General features: G+C 43.9%; 1 protein-coding gene across 2 annotated transcripts in view; it reads left to right on the forward strand.

Annotated features, from left to right (window-relative positions):
• Positions 1-5,246: 5,246 nt before the first annotated feature.
• Paip2b (poly(A) binding protein interacting protein 2B) overlaps positions 5,247-22,608 on the forward strand; it is a 34,201-nt gene continuing 16,839 nt past the window's right edge. Inside the window, exons 1-2 of one of the 2 annotated variants that reach the window (XM_045153404.1) lie at positions 5,247-5,437; positions 5,767-5,826. The gene's annotated coding sequence lies outside the window, so the exon portion shown is untranslated. The remainder of the gene's footprint in view (positions 5,438-5,766; positions 5,827-22,608) is intronic. The other variant, XM_045153405.1, reaches the window with a different exon arrangement.

Here is a 22,608-nt window from a genome sequence, read left to right on the forward strand (position 1 = left end):
GTAGGTAACTTGATTTTTCTCTCTAACTGCTTTCAATATTTTTTCTTTGGTTTGTGTGTTTGGAAGTTTGAGTATAATGTGGCGAGGAGAGTTTCTTTCTGGGTTTTGTCTGGCTGGGGTTCTAAAGGCTTCCTGTATCTGTATTGGCACCTCTTTCCCAATTTGGGGAAAATTTTCCTCTATGATTTTGTTGAAGATGCCTACTATGCCTCTGGAGTGGAATTCTTCTCCTTCTACTATGCCCTGAATTCTTATATTGGATCTTTTCATAGTGTCCCGAATATCTTGAAATTCCCACTCATACTTTTCTATAAGTTTGTCTTTCTCTTTGTTGGACTGCATTAGGTCTGCCACCTGATCTTCTAGCTTAGATATTCTGTCTTCTCCCTCATCCATCCTACTGGCGAGATTTTCTACAGAGTTTTTTATTTCATTAACTGTGTTCTTCATTGCCAGTAATTCTGACTGGTTTTTCTTTATTATTTCTATTTCTCTATTTATGTCTTGTATTGCCTTCTTTATTTCATTAAATTGGTGTCCTGCCTCTTCTTTGATTCCTTTGATTTCCTCTTTGATTTCCTCTTTGATTTCTTCTTTGATTGTTTTCATGTGTTCTTTGACCTCTTTGAACATATTTATAATTATTCTTTTGAACTCTTTCTCAGGCATTTCCTCTAACTCTTTCTCACTGGAGGACATTTCTGATGCATTAATACTTTTAGGTGGATTTATATCGTCTTGCTTTTTAGTGTTTCTTGTGTTATAATGTATATATTTTTGCATCTTGGATTAAGTTAATGCTTGGATTTTCTAGCTAGCTGTGTATTCTTAGCTGTATCAATTGATTTGGTGTAATATATTTTCAGGGTAGGACCTTAAGGTATTAGGTGTGGCTCTTAAGACTTTCAGAGTATCTACAAAGATGTTCTTAGGGGTTGAGTTTCCCTGCTATAGGAGTATTCAAGCAGGCTGAGTGGAATAATATACTGGTAGATTCTAAAATTTAGCTAAACACTGTACCCATTCCATCAAAAACAGCCCCGAGTATGTATGCAAGAGTAGTTATTATAATGACCAGATCCTCTATCAACAAAGAGGTTTAGATTTCTGGTCTGTTGAGGTATCCAAGTCAGCTTGTGACCAAGTGAGACCCTTCCCTGGTGCAATCCCAGTTACCTTGGGTGATTGTGGTCTCAGTCAAGTTGCTGCCTGGGTCGTCGGGCTGCTGTTCTGATTTCTGGAGCTGGGCACTTGCTTTTCCTAAGGGGCAAACTGAGCCGCTGTCGCCGCCTCTGCAGCTGTTGTAGGCGCCACCCCCAGAGCCCCCACCGCTGCTGAAGCTGCCGTTGCCGTGTCCACCGCTGCTGCTCACCCCGAAGCCGCTGCTGCGGGATCTGTCACCGCTGCCGCTCCTGGGTCCGCTGCTGCTGGGGCCACTGGTACTGGTGCTGGAGCCGCTGAAGTTGCTGCCAAATTCTGCTCCTGCTTGGGTCCCGCTGTCAGCCCAAGTTGGCTTGGCCGGGTCCCGGGCCGCTGCTGTCTGTTTATTATTTTTGAAGACTTTAAAGAAATTTTTTTTTAGCCGGGTGAGGTGGCGCATACCTTTAATCCCAGCACTGGGGAGGCAGAGGTAGGAGGATTGCTGTGAGTTCAAGGCCACCCTGAGACTTCATAGTGAATTCCAGGTCAGCCTGAGCTAGAGTGAGACCCTACCTTGAAAAACCAAAAAAAAAAAAAAAAAAAAAAATTTTTTTGTTTATTTATTTTGAGAGCGACAGACAGAGAGAAAAAGAGAGAATGGGCGCTCCAGGGCCTTCAGCCACTGCAAGCGAACTCCAGATGCATGCACCCCCTTGTGCATCTGTTAAGACTTTAAATTGACAACTTCCATAATTATAGACAATAAACCATGATAATTTCCTCCTCCCCTTCCCCTCCCCTTCACAAATCCACTCTCCATCATATCCCCTTTCCCTCTCAATTAATCCCTTATTTTGATGTCATCATCTTTTCATTCTATTATGAGAGTTTTGTGTAGGTAGCAGACACTGCGAGGTCATGGATAATGAGGCCATTTTGTCTGGAAGTGCCTGGAAGACTACATTGTAAGGAGTCCTACCCTTCCTGTGGCTCTTACATTCTTCCTGCCACCTCTTCCACTATGGACCCTGAGCCTTGGAAGATGTGATAGAGATGGTTCAATGCTGAACACACCTCTGTCATTTCTTCTCAGCACTATGATGCCCTTTGAGTCATTCCAGAGGTCATTGCCATCTGAAAAGAGAAGCTTCTCTAACCCTAAAGTGAGAGTACCATTAATATATGAGTATGAACATTAAGAGAAGTGCTTACTGGGTAGTTTGGTGAGCACAATATATCCATTTAGCCAGTCACCAGCAGGTGTTACACCCCTAGGGCTCATGACCTCCCCCATCATAGGTTTTTAGTACCAGGCATGTATTCCCTCCCATTGATCAGGCTTCCAGTCCAATTAGAGAATGGTTGGTTTCCCCCATGATAGAATAGTCATGTCACTATTACACCCATGGGCTCATTTGACCTGGCTTGACCAGCTGTTTTTTAGAACAGAGCGTGAAAGTGAGGTGGGGTACAGTTAGAGTGAATGCCCCCAGAAGGTAAAAAAGGGCAGGAAAGTTTTTATTATCTCTTGCCTCATTCCAAAGAACTGTTTTTCCACAGTCAGGACCCCTCCTGGGACTTTCATAGGATTTAAACACTGTGGTTGGTCAAGTTCAGCCCTAGAACTTGGTGCTAGAGCTAATCTCTTCCTGAGACAGCCCCTAGCCTAACCAACCAGCTGGCCCTCTGGTTCACCTGGGCCAAAAGACAGCCCACCTCCCTAAAGTTATAAATACATTTGCAAGGGGAGGGCAAGTTCTCTGTGATCACTTGGGAACTTCCAGCTGTGAGTGAGAGAGAGAATGGGAATGCCAGCACCTTCAGCTACTGAATATGAACTCCAGATATGTATGCCTCCTTGTGGTTCATGTGCAACATTCTCGCTTGCATCACCGTACATCTGGCTATGTGGGACCTGGTGATTCGAACATGAGTTCTTGGGCTTTGTAGGCAAGCACTTTAACTGCTAAACCATCTCTCCAGCCCATCATTGGTCTTTTTATTGAACAGCAAAAGTTGGGCATGGTAGCACATACCTTTAATCCCAGCACTAAGGAGACAGAGGTAGGAGAATCACTGTGAGTCAGGTCAGTCTGGAGCTACAGAGTGAGTTCCAGGTCAACTTTGGCTAGAGTGAGACCCTACATTAAAAAAAAAAAGCTGGGCGTGGTGGCACATGCCTTTAATCCCAGCACTCAGGAGGCAGAGGTAGGAGGATTGCTGTGAGTTCAAGGCCACCCTGAGACTCCATGGTGAATTCCAGGTCAACCTGGGCTAGATTAAGACCCTACCTCAAAAAAGTAAAAACAAAAACAAAAAAACAGCAATATGTAAGGAATTAGTATTATGTGGGCAGAGGACAGGCCACACATGGGTAACAGCATTACATGAACAAGGAACAAGGAACTTTGATTCTAAAAATTTCTTTAAATATTTCCTCAAAGGAAAGGACTTAGGGGCAGGACTGGTAAACTTTGCTGACCCAGAACTCTGCTCATGTATGCTGTTTCTCTAAGCCCATCCTTTGCTTTCAACATTTCTGTGGTCAATTTGTCACTTTTAACATCTATTGCTTTCAATAGTAGTTAATATATCTCATGCATGCACATTGTTGTAGGCCAGGAGCAAACCAGGTCACTGAAGAAATAGAGCAAAGTGTATAGCTTAAGGTTATATCATCTTGTGTCAATATTGGTCACCTGTGCTGTTCAGGGCAGAAGGTAGAGAGCCCATGTTCTCCTCTTCTCAGGACAGCTGGGCAAGACAAGGGGAAATTCACCAAAACTTGCATGTACAGGAGTGGTCAGGAAGCCTGGAGAGCTTGCCCTCCCCTGACAAACGTATTTATAACCTTACGGTGATGGGCCTACCTTGGAGCTCAGTTGAGCCAGAGAGACAGCTGATTAGTTTGGGCTAGAGGCTGTCTCTGGAAGGGATCACTTTTGGGCTAAAGAGGCGGCTCAGTAGTTAAGGCACTCGCCTGCAAAATGCCTAAGGATGGGAGAACAATCCCCCAGTACCAACATAAAACCAGACGCACAGGTGGTGCATGCATCTGGCTTGTTTGTTGCAGCTAGAGACCCTGGCACGCTCTTTCTTTATCTGCCTCTTTGTATGTCTCTCAAATTAATTAATTAATTGATTATATTTTTTAAATTGCACTGCCTGAAGAATATAATTGAAAGTTCTTCAAGTGAAGATCCTAAAACCAAGGGACAAAACTAGTGGGTTTGTTGTTTATTTCAAATAAAAAAAAATTATAAGCATACAGAGAGAGGGAAGGAGAGAGAGAGAGGGAGGGAGGAGAGAAATAGAGGGCCTCCAGCCGCTGCACACGAACTAACTCCCAAGATGAATGCCCCACTGTGCCTTTGGCTTTCCGTGGGTCCTGGGGAATTGAACCCCGGTCGTTAGGCTTTGCAGGTAAGTGCCTTAATCGCTGAAACATCTCTCCAGCCCGTTTTGTTTTTTGAGACTTGGTGTCACTGTGTCGCCTAGGCAAATTTGATATCCTCCTGCCTCAGCCTCATGAGTGCTGAGACAGTAGGTGTTTGCTAACCATACTTGGCTTAAGTTTTCTTCAAAGCCCTGAAGAAACTAAGTTTGTTTATAAAAACTGGGAAACGTCCTGGTGCTTCCTCTGGTTTCCCAAGGAGTCCAATTCCTTAACTTTTTGCTTCCTTACCTAGAGCAAATTCCCAGTAAATTCTGCTCAGAGATCTTCCCTGAATGGGGGAAATCCCAAAGGCCTGGCCCCAGCCTCCTCCCGCCTCTACTGGCTGTCAGCTCAGCCAATAGACGAGCAGACGTCAAAGCTTTGGAAACAAGCGCGCCCCTCCCCCACGCGGGCTCAACGCGCTCCGGGCCTAGCGCCGCGTCCTCTCTGTCAATCAGAATCTTGAGCAGAAGGACAGACATTAGGACCAATCGCAAGATGGAACTTCTGAAAGGGAGGGCGGGAAACAGTTCACATTTAGACCAATCAATGCCGCATATACCTTGTGGGCCAAAGAGAGGCAGCCGGTCTAGCCCAATAGACCCATGGGGCGGCGCCCAACAGCCAATACCTGAGCCTCGGGGGCGGGGTGGAGCGGCAGGCGAGGAGCCCGTGCGCAGCGGGAGGTAGCCGGGCGAGTTCCGTGGCGCTTCTCCCGGCCGCGGCGCACGCACGTTTTGGTACCTTAGGCCGACACTGTTTGGGTGTCTGCGAGCTCCGCGGTGACAGCTTGGGCTCTGAGCGCGTGGCGGAGTCCGCACTGGAGAAGGAGCTTCTGGGCAGCGGAGCCCCGGATGTGAGGTACCCTACGCCCCTCTCCGCCGTCGTTCTGTCCGCGTGGTCACCGCCTCTTGGGCCCGGCGGGGGCTGGGTCCCTTTCTCTGCGCGCCCAGATCAACCGCGCTCAGGCGCTTCAGCCCCATCCAGCATTCGGGTTCTGGGTGCGAGTCCCTCGTCTCCCGGGATGACCCAGCTCTCTCCTCCTCCTCGTTCTCCAGTGCTGTTTGTCCTACAGACCCCCGTCCGCCACCTCTGTTCTTCCCTGTCTCCGCCAGTGAGCCTGGCACCCACAACCGCCCATCTGTCATCCTCGTCTTGGGAACCTATATTTTCCATTTACCATCTTGCAGGCAGCTGGAAGTTGAACGCAAGAAAGGCCGAAGGGGACGCGGAACGGGCCGTTTGTCAAGGTTGGGAGCTCGAATGGGTTTTGTTAATGGTATACTGTTGCTTTCTTCCTTCAGATGATTTCACCCTTCTAGAATCTTTGCCCCAATAAAGTTTTTGAGGTGATAGCTGCTAAACCTGCAGGATTAAAGGACATGGGCAGCAAGAGACTAGAAATGATATAATAAAGAACTTAACTGAAGCATGAATTTCCACTGTAAGGAAAGACTGGGCCATCCTATATGACCATAGAATATAAGATGTACTTTAACTGGACGGCGTGATCACACAGCCAACTTCTGAATGAACAGTACCAGCACTTGGTGTATTGCAAAGCAGGCTTCGATATTTTCTTTTTACACGAAATTTGTCACCTTTATAGCATAGATGGTACAGGTTTCTAGTAGTAGTGGTTCTAGCCATATGTTTCTAGATAATGCTTCACACTGTTGTGCCAGTTTACCGGAGAGAAACTAATCATTCTTAGTTGTGACAGTTCAGAGGCTTGAGAATATTAATTTAGACACCAGACAGTAAAAGTTTTTTTTTATTTTGGAAGTTAGAGGAAAGTGAGTATAGGAATAAGACGGATAGGTATCTAGTAGGAAGGGGAGGGCAGAGAAAGAGGTAAGTGTATGTGTGTGTACACAAAACCATGTACCTTTTTCTAGTGTCAGTTTCATAACTATATAAGCTAGAATTGTTTTCCCTAGTTTTCAGTGAGGAAATATAAACTGTGAAGTTAGCATATTCACTGTGCTTTGGCCAGATGTTGTAAGCTTTTGTGAAAAAGCCTTATTATTTTCTTAGCCTACTTGTAATATATGCACCAATATGCTCCCCTGTATTTTGTTATGTAAGTTTTTATTTGCAAGCAGAGAGAGCTAGAAGAAGAGAGACAGAGAGAGACACAGTGGGCGCACCAGGGTCTCCAGCTATTGCAAATGAACTCCAGATGCATGTGCCACTTTGAGCATCTGGCTTTACATTGGTATTGGGGAATCAAAACCAGGTTGTTAGGCTTTAAAGGCAAGCATCTTAACCGCTGAGCCATCTCTCCAGTCCTGTTATGTAAGTTTTTTTTTTTTTTTTTTTTTTGAGATAGGGTCTTGCTGTAGCCTAGGCTGACCTGTAGTTCACCATGTAGTCTCAGGCTAGTCTCGAACTCATGGCCCTCCCCCTATCTCTGCCTCCCCCAAGTGCTGGGATTAAAAGCGTGCACCACCATGCCAGCACCTGTTATGTAAGTTTTTATCTTGTTTACATAGAAATAAGTATATCAGAAAGAATTAAAAGCAGTCTTTACCCTGAGGTGACAACATTGTGTAATAGACCATATGTTTGGAACTTATTAATCACACTAAAAAAAGAAAGATCTTAAAAGTGTTCTAAACAATGCCCAGGTATCTGGAATAATAAAAATAGTGTCAGGCTGGGCGTGGTGGCACACACCTTTAATTCCAGCACTTGGGAGGCAGAGGTAGGAGGATCACCATGAGTTTGAGGCTACCCCGAGATTACATAGTGAATTCCAGGTCAGCCTTGGCTAGAGTGAGACCCTACCTCAAAAAAACAAAAACAAAATAATAATATTAATATTAATAATGTCAGTTATATCAGTCATCAAAGTCTTGGCCAAATTGTATATCACTGAGTTGATCATCATTATAAATTAGTATAAAGTCACAGCAGGAAATAATGCCTTCATAGACAGATGCAGAGGGGTTTTCCATGATAATTCGAAACCCATTTCATTTGATAGTGAAGATTAACCATCACCATGAATAACCTCAAAAGCACCACAAATATTAATTTTGGAGTTATGCAGTTACTATAAGCTGTATTCTGCTTTAGATGATAGATGCTAGAGATCAAGATCTACACTATAGGTTTTATATTTTGAGTAAGAAAGACAGCTAAAACCTGGGCGTGGTGGCATTCAGGAGGCAGAGGTAGGAGGATCTGATCCCAGTGAGTTCGAGACCACTCTGTGACTACATAGTGAATTCCAGGTCAGCCTGAGCTAGAGTGAGACCCTACCTCGAAAAATTGAAAAGAAAGACAGCTAAAGACCATAGGTTAACTCATCCAAGCTGAAACGTGATATACTTTCCAATGCTGCATAGTTCCCAAAATACTTCCATTTATTTTATTTTTTAAAAATATTTTATTTAGTTATAGAGGGGAGAGAGAGAGGCAGATAGAGAATGGGTATGCCAGGGCTGCTTTTAGCTGCTACAAGCAAACTCCAGATGCATGTGCCACCTTGTGCATCTGGCTTATGTGGGTCCTGAGGAGTCAAACCTGGGTCCTTTGGCTTTGCAGGCAAGTGTGTTAACTGCTAAGCCATCTCTCCAGCCCAAGGATACTTCTAGAGGGCTGGAGAGATGGCTTAGCGGTTAAGTGCTTGCCTGTGAAGCCTAAGGACCCCGGTTCGAGGCTTGGTTCCCCAGGTCCCACGTTAGCCAGATGCACAAGGGGGCACACGCGTCTGGAGTTCATTTGTGGAGGCTGGAAGCCCTGGCGCGCCCATTCTCTCTCTCCCTCTATCTGTCTTTCTCTGTGTGTCTATCACTCTCAAATTAATAAATAAAAATTAAAAAAAAAAACTTCTAGAACACTCTCTTCTGCTGTTTTCTATACTCTTCCTTTTGTGATTTTCTTCTTGACCTGTGTCAATTTCTGTCACTGATTGATTTATTTCAGAGCGACAGACAGAGAAAGAGGCAGATACATAGAGAGAATGGGCGTGCCAGGGCCTCCAGCCACTGCAAACGAACTGCAGACACATGTGCCCCTTGTGCATCTGGCTAACGTGGGTCCTGGGGAATCGATCCTTGAACCGGGGTCCTTAGGCTTCACAGGCAAGTGCTTAACCACTAAGCCAAATCTCCAGCCCTCATTGATTTTTGAGGCCATTTTCCCAAGTATCTTGTGAACCAAACTATGCTGACCTGATTTTTAAAAAATATTTTATATATTTATTTGAGAGAGAGAGAGTGGGTGCTTCAGGGCCTCTTGCCACTGCAAAGGAACTCCAGATGCATGAATCATCTTGTGCTTCTAGCTTTACATGGGTGCTGGGGAATCGAACCTGAGATCTTCGGCTTTGCTAGGAAGTGCCTAAATTTCCAAGCCATCTCTCCAGCTCCTGAAATTTTGAGTTACTGGCTCTGTTGTCTACCAAGTGAGAAACTGTGTTCTAACTCTTTTTTTTTTTAATTTTTATTAACATTTTCCATGATTATAAAATATATCCCATGGTAATTCCCTCCCTCCCTACCCCCACACTGTGTTCTAACTCTTGGGTCATCATTTGTTTGCCTATAGTTTTGTGAATATCGGAGTGGCCACCTGTGTGCCACAAAATGCATATGTAGGTAAGAGGACAACATCAGGTGTTAGTCTTTACCTTCTTCCTTCTTTGAGACAGGCTGTCTGTTGTTTTGCTGCTGGGGATGCCAGACAAGCTGGTCCACAAGCTTTGGGAGTCTCCTGATTCCTCTTCCCATTGCCATAGACATGTTGGTACTATAGATGTATGTGCCACTATACATTTGGCTTTATGTGAGTGCTAGGGATCTGGAGTCTGTTCTTCAGGCTTGAAAGTAAGCGGCTTGAAAGTAAGCACCTTTAACCACTGAGCAACCTCTTCAACCCCAATAACTCTGGCTTCTGACTGTGCTTCCTAATCTGAAAATTGGTGATTTGGGGCTGGAGAGATGGCTTAGTGGTTAAAGTGTCTGCTTGTATAGCCTAAGAACCCAGGTTCGATTTCCCATGTAAGTATTCATGTGAGCCAGGTACACAAGGGTCGCATGTTCCTGGAGCTTGCAGTGACTAGAGGCTCAGGTGCACCCATTTTCTCTTTCTCTCAAATAATAAATTAAAAATAATTAAAACTATTTTTAAAACAATTAGTGATTTGTGTTAGACATTTTTGAGTTTCTAGGAAGGAAAACACACATAGCCTGTGGTGATGAAGGATAAACATGAGTATGAATGGAAATCATTTAGAGCTGGGTGTGGTGACGCACGCCTTTAATCCCAGCACTCAGGAGGCAGAGGTAGGAGGATTGCCATGAGTTCAAGGCCACCCTGAGATTACATAGTGAATTCCAGGTCAGCCTGGGCTAGAGGGAGACACTACCTCAAAATAAAAACAAACAAGAAAAGGAAGTCATGTGTGTGTGTGTGTGTGTGTGTGTGTATACACATATATGTATATATGTACATATATATGTAAAACATAGGAACCCTAGTGTTTTCAAAACCTTCCATAACAACTTGACAATATTTAGGATAAATACGAGCTCCTGATACCTGCCTTCTTGTACTTTGTCCACCCAACATTCTTTTTGTTTTGTTTTGTTTTTCAAGGTAGAGTCTCACTGTAGCTCAGGCTGACCTGGGATTCACTGTGTGGTCTCAGGGTGGCCTCAAACTCATTTTGATCTTCCTACCTCTGCCTCCCGAGTGCTGAGATTAAAGGCGTGTGCCAACACACCCAGCTTCACCCAACATTCTTATTTCTCAAGGGAAAATGTTTAGCTGGACCAGTTAGTCACTTTTTAAAATGTATGATCCTGCCAAGTGTGGTGGTTGGGTAGAATGGTGCATGCCTTTAATCCCAGCACTTGTTTAGGCAGAGGTAGGAGGATCGCTGTGAATTCAAGGCTAGCCAGGAACTACAGAGTGAGTTCCAGGTCAGCCTGGGCTAATGAAACCCTGCCTGGAAAAAGCTAAAAAATATAAAGATCCATATTGGGCAGGATTTTGAGTCAAGCCAGGCTCTTGGTTAGTGATCTCCCTCAAATTCTCCCTGTGTGCTGCCTTTAGCTGAGGCACTGAGTCCTGGCCTTATCTCTAGTGGCCAAAGAAATAGAGTAGGTCTTATGTATTATTTGTGTCATAGACAAGGGTTTTATGAAAGTAACTCTTTAAAGGAAGTTACTTCACATATGGAGGGGGGTGGCTAGGAAAATGGCTCAGCAGTTAAAGGTGCTTATTGGCTGGGCTGGAGAGAGGGCTTAGCTGTTAAGGCACATGCCTGCAAAGCCTAAAGACCCAGGTTCAATTCTCCAGGTCCCACATAAACCAGATCCGCAAGGTAGTGCCTGCATCTGGAGTTCATTTGCAGTGGCTCTCTCCCCCTTTCTCTGTCATTCATAAATAAATAAATAAGAAAAACAGCAAAGCCAGGTGTTATGACATATGCCTTTAATCCCAGCACTTGGAAGGCAGAGGTAGGAGGATCACCTTGAGTTTGAGGCCACCCTGAGACTACATAGGAATTCCAGGTCAGCCTGAGCTGCAGTGAAACCTTACTTTAAAAAACCAAAAGGAAGAAAAAAGAAAGAAAGAAAGGTGCTTACTGGCAAAGCCTACTGCCCCATGTTCAGTTCTCTGGTACCCACATAAAGCCAGATGCAAAAAGTGACGACACAAGCGTCTGGCATCCATTTGCAGTAGCAAGAGACTCTGGAGCACTCATAGACAGACATCCCCCCCACACACACACAAGTATGAGAGAAAACATTTTAATTCTTATTTATTTGAGAGAAAGAGGTAGAGGCAGACAGAGAGAGTAAGAGTATGGGTGCCCCAGAGCCTCCTGCCACTGCAAACAAACTCCAGATACATATGCCACTCTACGTCTGGCTTTACATGAGCATTGAAGGACTGAACCCAGGCTGTCAGACGTTGCAAGCAAGAGCCTTTAACCTCTGAATTATCTCTCCAGCCCCCCAAATGATTTTTTCCCCATGGTTTTTGAGGTAGGGTCTCACTCTAGCTCAGGCTGACCTGGAATTCACTATGTACTCTCAGGGTGGTCCTGAACTCATGGCAATCCTCTTACCTCTGCCTCACAAGTACTTGGGATTAAAGACATGGCAAGGTTTTTGACTAGGTTTTCAATACCAGGCATATATTCTCTCCCGTGGAGGGGGTATCCCAAAAGGCTGCATGTTGCATAGCTCTTTCCAGCATTCTGACACAGTCAGTGGGGAGGAGATTACCATTTAGTTCTGGTGGGAAACCAATAGCCTTGACAATGGCCTGTAATGTTTTAGAAGCATCAAGGACCTCCCTAGCCAACAACTCTGAAAGATATCTCATCACAGGCACTGACATTTTTCTAATAACCATCTATGGCTTTTGGGCACACCATTATTCATGTCCATAGGATACTTCTGCCAAACCTTTTTTTTGTTTGTTTGTTTTGTTTTTTGAGGGAGGGTCTCACTCTAGCCCAGAATGACCTGGAATTCACTAGGTAGTCTCAGGCTGACCTGAATTCAACATTTGTTTTCTTGATAATAGCCATTCTTTAAGGAGTGAAGTGGAATCTCAAACTGGTGTTAATTTGCATTTCCCTGATGCAAAGGATGTAGAACATGTTTATTAGCCGTCTGTATTCTTTTGACAACTGTATCCAGCTCTATAGCGCAGTTAAAAAATATTTTATTTAATTTATTTATTTATTTGCAAGGAGAGAGAGAGAGAATATGGGGTTGCCAGGGCCTCTTTCCCTGCAAACGAACTCCAAATGCATACACCACTTTGTGCATCTGGCTTTACATGGGTACTGGCGAATTGAACCCAGACCACTAGGCTTTGCAAGCAAGTACCTTTAACTACTGAGCCATCTCCAGCCCCCTCCAGCTCACTTTTTGATTCAGTTGTTTGATTTTTTGGGGGGGGGGGCGGTGAGGTAGGGTTTCACTGTAGCTCAGGCTGCCCTGAAATTCAGTAGGTAGTCTCAGGTGGCCTCAAACTCATGGTGATGCTCCTACCTTTGCTTCCAAATTGCTGGGATTAAAGGCGTGTGCCACCATGCCCAGCTGTTTGATTTCTTACTAGTTTTCTTAAGTTCTTTGTATATCCTGCATATTTATCCTCTGTCAGATGTATAGCTGGCAAAAATTTTCTCTAGGTTGTCTCTGCTTTATTCGCAGTGTCCTTTGATGTACAAAAGTTTTCCAAATTCATGATATTGAGGTCTTTGATGCATTTGGACCTGAGTCTTGTGCATGAAAAGAGATGAGGATGTTTTCATCCTTCTAATTTTCCCAGCACCATTTGTTAAAGTGGCTGGTTTTTCTTTACTAAAAGTTTTTGACATTTTTGTCAAAAATCAGATGGCTGTAGCTGTCTGGGTTCACATCTGGGTTTTTCTGTTCCATTGATCTACGTGTCTGTTTTTGTGCCAGTATCATGCTGTTTTCGTTTCTATGGCTCTGTAATATATTTTAAAATCCAGTGTGGTGATACCACTGGCCTTATTTTGTGGCTCAAAATTGCTTTGATTAGTTAGGAGTGGTGAAGCACACCTTTAATCCCTGCACTTGGGAGGCAGAGGTAGGAGGATTGCCATGAGTTCAAGGCTACCTGGAGACTACATAGTAAATTCTAGGTCAACCTGAGCTGGAGTGAGACCCTATCTCAGGGAACAAAATGAATTGCTTTGACTGTTCAAGCTTTTTTGTGCTTCCAAGTGAGTTTTAGAATTGTTTTTTCTATTTCTGTGAAGAATGTCATTGGAATTTCCATGGGATTGCTTTAATTTTGTAGATTGCTTTTAGTAACATAGACATTTTCATAATATTGATTCTTCCAGTCTAAGAACATGGGATATCTTTCCATTCCTTAGTCTCCTGCAATTTATCTCCTGAGTGTTTTAAAGTTTTCATTGTAGTGATCCTTCACTTCTTGGTTAGGTTTATTCCAAGGTACTTTATTTATTTATTTACTTATTTTGGGCAATTGTGAATGGGAGTAATTCCCTGATTTCACACTAAGCATGGTTGTTGTTAGTATATAGGAAAGCTACTGATTTCTGTGTGTTTATTTTGCATCCTTCTATGTTATAAGTGTTCATAGGCTCGAACAGTTTTCTGGTAGAGCCTTTTGGGTTCCTTCTTGATAGAGCTATATCACCTGAAAATAATGATAATTTGACCTTTTCCTTTCCAATTTGTGTCTCTTGTCTTATTGCTATAGCTAAGACTACCAGTACTATATTAAATAAAAGTGGGGTGGGTGTGGGAGGCAGAAGTAGGAGGAGCAATGTAGATTCAAAGCCAGTATGGGACAACAGAGTGAGTTCCAGGTCAGCCTGGGCTAGAGTGACACCCTACCTCGAAAAAAACCAAAAAAAAAAATCACTGCATAAATAAAATGCAGACTAGAGGAATGTTATATAGTGTAAGTTTGAGTTGATTCATTTCATTTTCTTTAGAATTTTTAAAAATATCTTTATTTATTTATTTGAAAGCAGAGAGAGATACATGGACAGAATTGGGTACACCAGGACCTCCAGCCACTGCAAACAAACTCCAGATGTTTGCGCCGCTTTGTACATCTGGCTTTGTGTGGGTACTGGGGAATTGAACCCGAGTTGTAAGCTTTGCAAGCAAGCGCTTAACCACTGAGCTATCTCTCCAACCCCTCATTTTAAATTTTATAGTACAGTTATAGTACATATTATTGTCAAAATCAGAAAGCAATGGTAGGCAAAAAGGAAGGAAACCACAAAACCCTTTACAGATCCATCATTCTTGGAAAACAGTTGACATTTAATGGATATATTTTATACTTGCTATGTATATTCCTATGTATACATCCTTATATATATGTGTTATTTGTAATAGAAATGTGTTCATCCTGGGTGTTCTGTCTAGTCATTTTCATTTGATAAATCCCCTCAGGGAAATCTTTGGTACGTAATAAGAACTAGAATTTGGCCTAGTGAACATGTGGACATGTGATGATCAAATCTGAACCATTTCAGAGGCTTCATTAGGTATAGTTAGCATGAACTCGAGTATGGGCAGGTGATTATGTTTGTCACTATCATTCATGATAGAGGTGACTCATTGCCCATCAAAAGTAACTGGTTAAGTAAACCATAATGCACCCAAGCCATGAGATATTGTGTAGTTACAGAAAAGAAAGACCTATGTACTAATGGAGAAGAGTTCTGGATAGTGATGGAGAAGAGCTCTGGATAGTGAGTTTTATTATGCCAGTTATCAGGCTGAAGAGATGGCTCAGCAGTTAAGGGCACTTGCTTACAAAGCCTGCAGGACTGAGTTTGATTCCCCAGTATGCACATAAAGCCAGACACACAAAGTGGTGCATGTGTGTGGTGTTTGTTTGCAGTGGCACTCTGGTATGTTCATACTGTCTGTCTGTCTCAAATAAATAAAAATATTTAAACAAATTTAAAAGTGGAGAGATGGCTTAGTGGGTAAGTGCTTGCCTGTGAAGCCTAAGGACCCAGGTTCAAGGCTTGATTATCCAGGACCCATGTTAGCCAGATGCACAAGGGGGGTGCACGCATCTGGAGTTCGTTTGCAGTGGCTGGAAGCCCTGGCGTGCCCATTCTCTCTCTCTTTGTCTCTCTCTCTCTCTCTCTCTCTGCCTCTTTCTCTGTCACTCTCCAATAAAAAAAAATGAACAAAAATTAAAAAAAAAATTTATTTAATTATTATTTGAAAGGGGAGAGGGAGAGAATGGGCACACCTCAGGGTCTTCTGCCATTGTAAATGAACTCCAAATGCCTACCACCTTTTGCATCTGGCTTTATGTAGGTACTGGGGAATTGGACCCAGGTTGTTAGGCTTTGCAAGCAAGTGCCTTTAACCGCTGAACCATCTCTCCAGCCCTAGCCTCAGGATTTTGTGATTAAGCCTCATGCTTAATCCCCAGCTAGTGGAGCCTTACTGGAAGAGGTCCTTTGCTTAGGGTGGGCCTGCGGGTGTTATAGTCCAGTCCCATTTGCTGCATTCAGCTCATTCTACTTGCTTCCTGTTGTAATGTATGTAATACCTGGCTGTCTTCCTGTGCCATGATGAAACTTCTTGAAACTGTGTGCCAGAACTAACCCTTGCTTTCCCTGCCATTAGACTTAAAGCTGTGGGCTGAAACAAACCCTTCCCTTTTTTTTGGGGGGGGGGGGCAAAGTCCTATATAATGTTTTCTTGAAAAGACTGTGATTATTGCAAATTCTTTTAAATTTTTGACATATATGTACAAAATGTTTCTTTTTCATATTTCCTTATGTCTTTGAGAGAGAGGCAGAGAGAATGGGCACGCTCCTTCTGTCCTTCTCTTGTCTCCATTCTCACTTTCCTCTTTATCCCTTTCTTTTTTGGCTGGCCTCCAACTCACAGTGATCCTTTTACTTCTGCCTCCAGAATGCTGGAATTAAAGGTGTGAGCCACCAAGCCAGGCCCACCTACTATTTGAATGCCTTTTTCTTTTTTTGGCCTTCCTTTATTACCCATGACCACATGTTGATGGGCTTGTTGTTAACTGCTCCAAATCAAATCTTGTTTGTTTGTTTTTTGGTATGATGTACGTCTGTGTGACGTATGCTTGGCCCATGCAGTGGCCAGAGGAGCACATGAGGTACCTTCCTCCGTTGTTCTTCTACCCTGTTCTTACTTGAGCCAAAGTCTCTTACTGATCCTGGAGCTTGTGGGGCCCCTGCTCTACCTGAGGACCACAGTGCCTCTCCAGTCTTTGCTCCCAACATGACTATGGTTACAGATGTGTGTGGCTACAACAAGCTATTTATGTGAGTCCTGGGGATAAAGATTGAGAGATCTCTCAGGCCTCTTCAGGTCCTCATGCTTATAGGGGTACTGCTCTTAACTGCTGAGCTATGCCTCCAGCCTCAAATTTTGTCTTTTAAAACATGGAAATAAATAAAAGGTATTATGTTTTTTAAAACACAAACACACACACACACCATTCCTTTCTTAAGCTGCTTCTGGTTGGGTGTTTTATCCCAGCAGTGAGAAGCAACTGCTATAGACCCACTTGAGGTTTCATTATAGAATTCTTAGTGTTTGAGTTTTGCATTATGAAGATTTGAACTTTGTATAGTAGAGTATAGAAATGATATTGTGTGGGATTAGGATGAATGGGAACTGAAGCCAATAAGTACTCCTTTCAGACTGAATTATTTATTTGCAAGGGGAGGTTGTAGAAAGAGAGAGAGAATACGAATGACTCTGAATGGGCATGCCAGAACCTCTTGCTACTGCAAATGAACTCCAGGTGGATGTGCCACTTTGTGCATCTGGCTTTATATGGGTACTGGGGAACCAAACCCAAGTTTCCAGGCTTTGCAAGCAAGTACTTTAACTGCTGAGCCATCTGTCTTGCCTGTGGCTTGTATTTGTTTGAACTCATAAAGATAAAACATTGGGTGTGAGAGTCGTAAGTGGATGTCTGTGTTTCATGTCAAGATAGAATACACAGGACCCCTGGCTGTCCTCAAACTCACAGTGATCTTCCTACCTCTGTCTCCCAAGTGCTGGGACAAAAGGCATGTGTCATCACTCCTGGCTTATAGCTACACGTTTTTTGGGTTTTTTTTTTTTTTTTTTTTTTTTGGTGCTGACAACTGAACCCAGGGGCCTTGCCCTTGCTAGGCAAGTGCTCATCCACTGAGCCAAATCCCCAAACACATAGCTATACATTTTTAAAATTATTATTTATTGTTAGCTAGAGACAATACTAGTGTTGAGCTTAGGCATCATGTGTGGAATCTTTGAAGAATAAGGAAGCTCTGTAAGCCACACCTTTCCACAGAGGAGTTTTGCTTCAACAGGTTTTTCTGGCTTGTCAACTCTAGTTTCTATCCTTCTGTTGCTCATAGTCTCACCTTTTCAGTTACCAGCTGGTTCACATGGACAGTTTGAAGAAGTAACTGTATTCTGTACTCTTGAGTTGGGCACATTCCCTGCTTTGTTTCCTTCACCCTATGGACAATCGTTTGAGGAAAGGGAGGGAAAATTAGATTCCATAGATTAAGCCATTGGTTCTGAATTTTTGCTGCACATCAGAAACAACTAATGTTATGGGGTCCAGTGTTGCACTAAGACCACTAAGACTAAGTTATACTTGGTTAAGACCACTGACTCATGGAGTACAAAGCAAAGTTTTATTGGGCAAGGCTGATGTATCAGGACTGCACCCTTGAGGTCGGGATCTCTGAGTGTACCCTCTACTTCTCTCTCAGGCTCGTTTTAAAGCTGAAAACTGCAAAAGTGGAGGCGTGGCAGTGGTGTGAGGGACTGTCCAAACAGTTTATGCAAGCAAGCAGATGTGTACAGAAGTGAAACTTGCTCATGGCCCCAAGGTGGCCCTGATGTCAGGAACCAGGCACTCGGGATAGTTCCTGGAGCCAGGGAGGGCCTGGTGTTATCTCATGAGAAAGGACTAGCACACATTTTCTCAAGATGGGGCTGCTGAGGTGTTTTTCTTTCAAAATGATTGCCCTGTAGCCAGTGTTTCCTATTTCCTCTCCCCGTCTCACAAGATACTTAGTCAAATCGTTGACTTTTTTTTTCTGTGGGCAGGAGATTGTATTGTGTTCTCAGAACCATCAGTATTATAGCAGAGAGTTTAATACACATGGGCCTATGGTGAAGCCTAATATCAGAAGACCACTTATGTCAGTGATGAGGGTCGTCAACCATAGGCCACTAGAGAGCAATGACTGATACCAATTCTGGGAGGCATAGTGTTGCTTTCCCTCTTTTATGTTTCCTCAGACTAGTGCCAAGTGTGTCATGGGTAATGTCAGATTGATTAGTGTAGAAACAACAAGTTTCTTCTAAGGCCATACATAAGCCTCCCTGTTTCATAAAAAGCAAATCCAATCCCCTCCTGTTTTGTAACACTACTTCAGCTAGGGAGTCAACTTGTTGTTCTAAGCGACTAGTAGAATTTTCCAGGTGTCCCAAGTCTTGATCTGTCTGTTTGCTGAGCATCCACAGGTTCTTTTCTCCTATGATTAGGGCCACAGTCCCTAAGGCTTCTGACCCTGCTATCCCCATTCCTATTACCAGGGGGATTAGTATGGGATGTGAGTTTTCTTAGTTGGAGGGGGCTCAGGGAAGTTTCTGTCGGCTGTCCCATCATATAGGTAGACTTGGGGCATAACATGGACCAGGACACATAATTCTGTTGTGTTTGAAATGACTGAATTTGATATACGGTGTAAATTCTGCTGTACAAGCAATCCAGGTGGTAGGTGGGCTCTTTAGCCAATCTGTGCCTTCAGTTTGGTTAATAAAGAGTGGACTGGAGGCTGATGCCTTTATATGGGGACTCATCAAGGTTGTATTGTGTAGAAAGGAGACATAATCCTTGTCCTTGGAAGTCTCCTAATGTGACAGAGGGATGTTAAACCCAAGAGCATACCTGTTCACCATGTGTCTGGTTGATGGTATTAACTTTGTGTGGACCAGTGCCCAAGGTCCCATTGGCCCCTATGTCTGCATAATAAGGGGATGGGATCTAGGTAGAACCATCAGTCTCTGGTAAGAGCTGGATTTTTCTGGTTAGCAGAGGAGAAAACTGAATCCAGCATGCTGAGAAGGGAACCTTGGAGAGACGGAGGTTTCTTAGTGCTGTGGTCTGAAGCATTAAACAGGGGCTCATTCTGGAAAAGGGGGGTTAAGGTGTCCAAGTTGGCATTTGGTTCGATGAGGACAGATGGATGGTCTCTGTGGAGACGCCTCTGAATGGTAATAGTGGTTCCTGGGTCAGTCTCTGTTATATATAGGCATATTCCCCAAGTACGCCCTGTATCGCAATCATTTGTGGGATAGCCTAGGATCATAGTCTTTAGTTTAAAGGATGGGAAATAAACATCAATTACTTGGGCAGAAAGAAAGTTGTCTTTTTGGGTTCAGGAAGCTGTTGTCTCACAGCCCCACTTAGCACAGTGAAATTGTTGGCTATCTTGGCAGCATGAAGAGCTGGAAGCAGGACATGTATAAAACTGTAATTTCTCTGTATAAAATTGCTAGTTTACTTGGCAGGGGTGGCTCTAGGTTGGGGTTTGGGATATTCTAGGGAAAAGAGCACATATAGTATCAGAGAGGGTAGGGGCCTCATCATCATGCTTAGTTTGGGAAGCAAGGTCCTGGCCAGTGACAGTATCTCTTAGTTCCCATATATGTTTTCTTGGGGCATACATAGCGGTCTGGCTATGAAAGTGACACATACAAGAGCTATGTTAAGCATGTAAGTCTTATGTTTAGTGGATCTTCTGGATATTTCAGGATCTACCGTCTCTTGTCTTCCTTCAGTCCTTTCAGTGAGTCCTTGGGAATTGTTGCTCTTTTCACTTGAGAATGGTGAGTCCAGGTGCATATCCCGTCCACTTTCGCGGCCATTGGAGTGGTCCGGATGACCTGGTAAGGGCCTTCCAGTGGGGGTCCAACGTCCCAGTATGGTGTCTTTTGATCCAAACTCTGTTGCTGGGCTGAAAGGGTTTGGGGGCAAGCATTGTGTCTGAAAAGCAGCCTTGACTACTGGAAGAATTGATTCCTGGACTCTCTGCAAGGCTTGGGTAAAGTGAAGAAGTCTTTTATTAGTAAAGTCAGTTATCTGTTCAGGACCCATCCAGGGCAGGATGAGAGGGGGTTTTCCATACATAAGTTCAAATGGAGTGATTCCTTTTACGTAAGGGGTACATCTGACACTTAATAGGACAAAGGGAAGGAGTCCCACCCAGCCTCCGCCAGTCTCCAGGGTTAATTTAGAGTCTCCTTTAAGGTCCGATGCATCCTTTCTACCTGTCCTGATGAACTTTGAGGATGATAGGCACAATGTAATTTCCAATTGATCCCCAGTATCCTAGTCAATTTCTCAGTGAAGGCAGGGCGATTATCAGGTCCTATTTTTAGGGGCAGCCCATGATGGGGGGTTATCTTCTCAACAATATTTTAGCTTCTATTTGGGTTGTCTCAGACTTGGTAGGGAAGGCTTCTACCTATCCCGAAAAGGTATCAACATAAACAAGTAAATATTTATATCCATACTGCCCTGGCTTTACCTCTATGAAATCAACCTCCCAATATCTACCTGGATCTGTTTTCCTTTCCCACATCTCCATTGGTGGTACCTTTCCAGAGGAGGCATTTGTCTGTTGGCAGGCCTGACAGCAGGTGGTGATGTCCTTGATGATTGAGTCCATACCTGGGAAGAAAAACTCTTTTCTTATTATTTCAGATAACTTGTTGCTTCCCAAGTGAGTCCCTTCGTGTAGTTGCTTAGTTTTTGTCCTAGGGCTTGGGACAATAACAATTGTCCATTCTCCAGTTGATACCATCCTTGTGGGGTTTTTTTCTTTGTCAGATGGGAGGTGAGCTATAGGTCCTGCTTTGTGTATGTTGGTCTCTCAGGAAGAGTAGGTGCTGGGAGAGTGACCAGACAATCTGAAGGATGCTGAGAGGCAACATTCTTTGCTGTGAGGTCTGCCAATCTATTTCTTCTTGATTCTTTCTTCCCCTTTCTGATGGCCTGGACAGTGTATAAGGGCCACCTCGGTAGGTGCCCAGATGGCAGCCAATAAGTCCAGAATCTTGTCTTTATTTTTAATGTCTTTTTTTAATGTCTTTTTTAAATGTCTCTGTGGTCAATAGTCCTTGTTCCTGATAGATGGCCCGATGGACATGAGCCATGGCAAAGGCATAGTGGCTGCCTGTGTAGCTATTGACTGCTTTGTCCCTTCCCAATATCAGGGCCTTGGTTAAGGCTGTCAATTGGGCCTTTTGAGCTGATGTACTCTGTGGTAGGGTTGCAGCCCGCAGGGTTTCCTCCAGTGTCACCACTGCTGCCCTAGCATACCTGGTTCCATTTTGAACAAAATTGCTGTCATGTGAGAACATTACCAGGTCTGGATTCGGCCATCTATGTCCGTCAGATATGGGTGGAGTCCCTGGAAGGTGGACGTAATCTTCAGACAGTCATGTTGTGGAGCTAAAGCCTCATCAGTCTCTGGCAGCAGGGTAGCTGGCTTCCGGGCTTCAGTTTGACAAAATTGTATCCTTGCTCGGTCTAGGAGCAGGACCTGATAATGAGTTATGCATGAATTGGAGAGCTATTGGTTGGGCGGGGAGGCTTTTCAAGAGGATTTCAGTTGAATGTGGGGCTGTAATTGATAAAGACTGGCCCAAAGTCAGTTTATCAGCATCTCTAGTTAATATGTCAGTGGATGCTATGGCTCACAAACAGAGGGGTCCTCTAGCTGCTACAGGGTCCAATTTCTTTGACAAGTAGGCCACAGGGCATTTCCATGGTCCTAACTTTTGGGTTATGACTCCACTGGCTATACCCCTTTTTTCATCTAGATATAAATAAAGCCAGGCATGGTGGTGCACGCCTTTAATCCCAGCACTCGGGAGGCAGAGGTAGGAGGATTGCCATGAGTTCAAGGCTACCCTGAGATGACAGAGTTAATTCCAGGTCAGCCTGGACCAGAGTAAGACCCTACCTCGAAAAACCAATAATAATAATAATAATAATAATAATAATAATAATAATAGGGCTTGGTTAGATCTGGGAGAGCCAAGGCAGGGCCTATTGTTAGGGCTGACTTTTTAATTCCTGGAGTGCCTGTTCCTCAGTTTGAGTTTGAAGTCCTATTCTTGCCCCCTAGTGGCTTCATATAAGGGGTTGGCTAATTCAGCAGATCTAGGGATCCAGATTCTACAGTACCCCACTGATTCCAGAAACACTCGGGTCTGTCTCTCAGTTTGAGGCTCAGTGATTTGGGGGATGGCCTGAATCCTAGAAGCTGACAACATTCTCTTACCTGCTTGGAGTTTACATCCCAAGTAGGTTGCTTTACATGCACATAGCTGGGCTTTCTTGGCAGACACAGGGTAACCCAAGCTGTAGGTTGCCCAGAAGGAGTTCTGTCCCTCTCTTGTTTCCGCAGCCAGCAGGAGTTCATCTACATATTTCAGGAGAATAGCCTCTGGAATTTCCTG

Source organism: Jaculus jaculus, chromosome 6, assembly GCF_020740685.1.
Source record: "Jaculus jaculus isolate mJacJac1 chromosome 6, mJacJac1.mat.Y.cur, whole genome shotgun sequence".
Classification (NCBI taxonomy): domain Eukaryota; kingdom Metazoa; phylum Chordata; class Mammalia; order Rodentia; family Dipodidae; genus Jaculus; species Jaculus jaculus.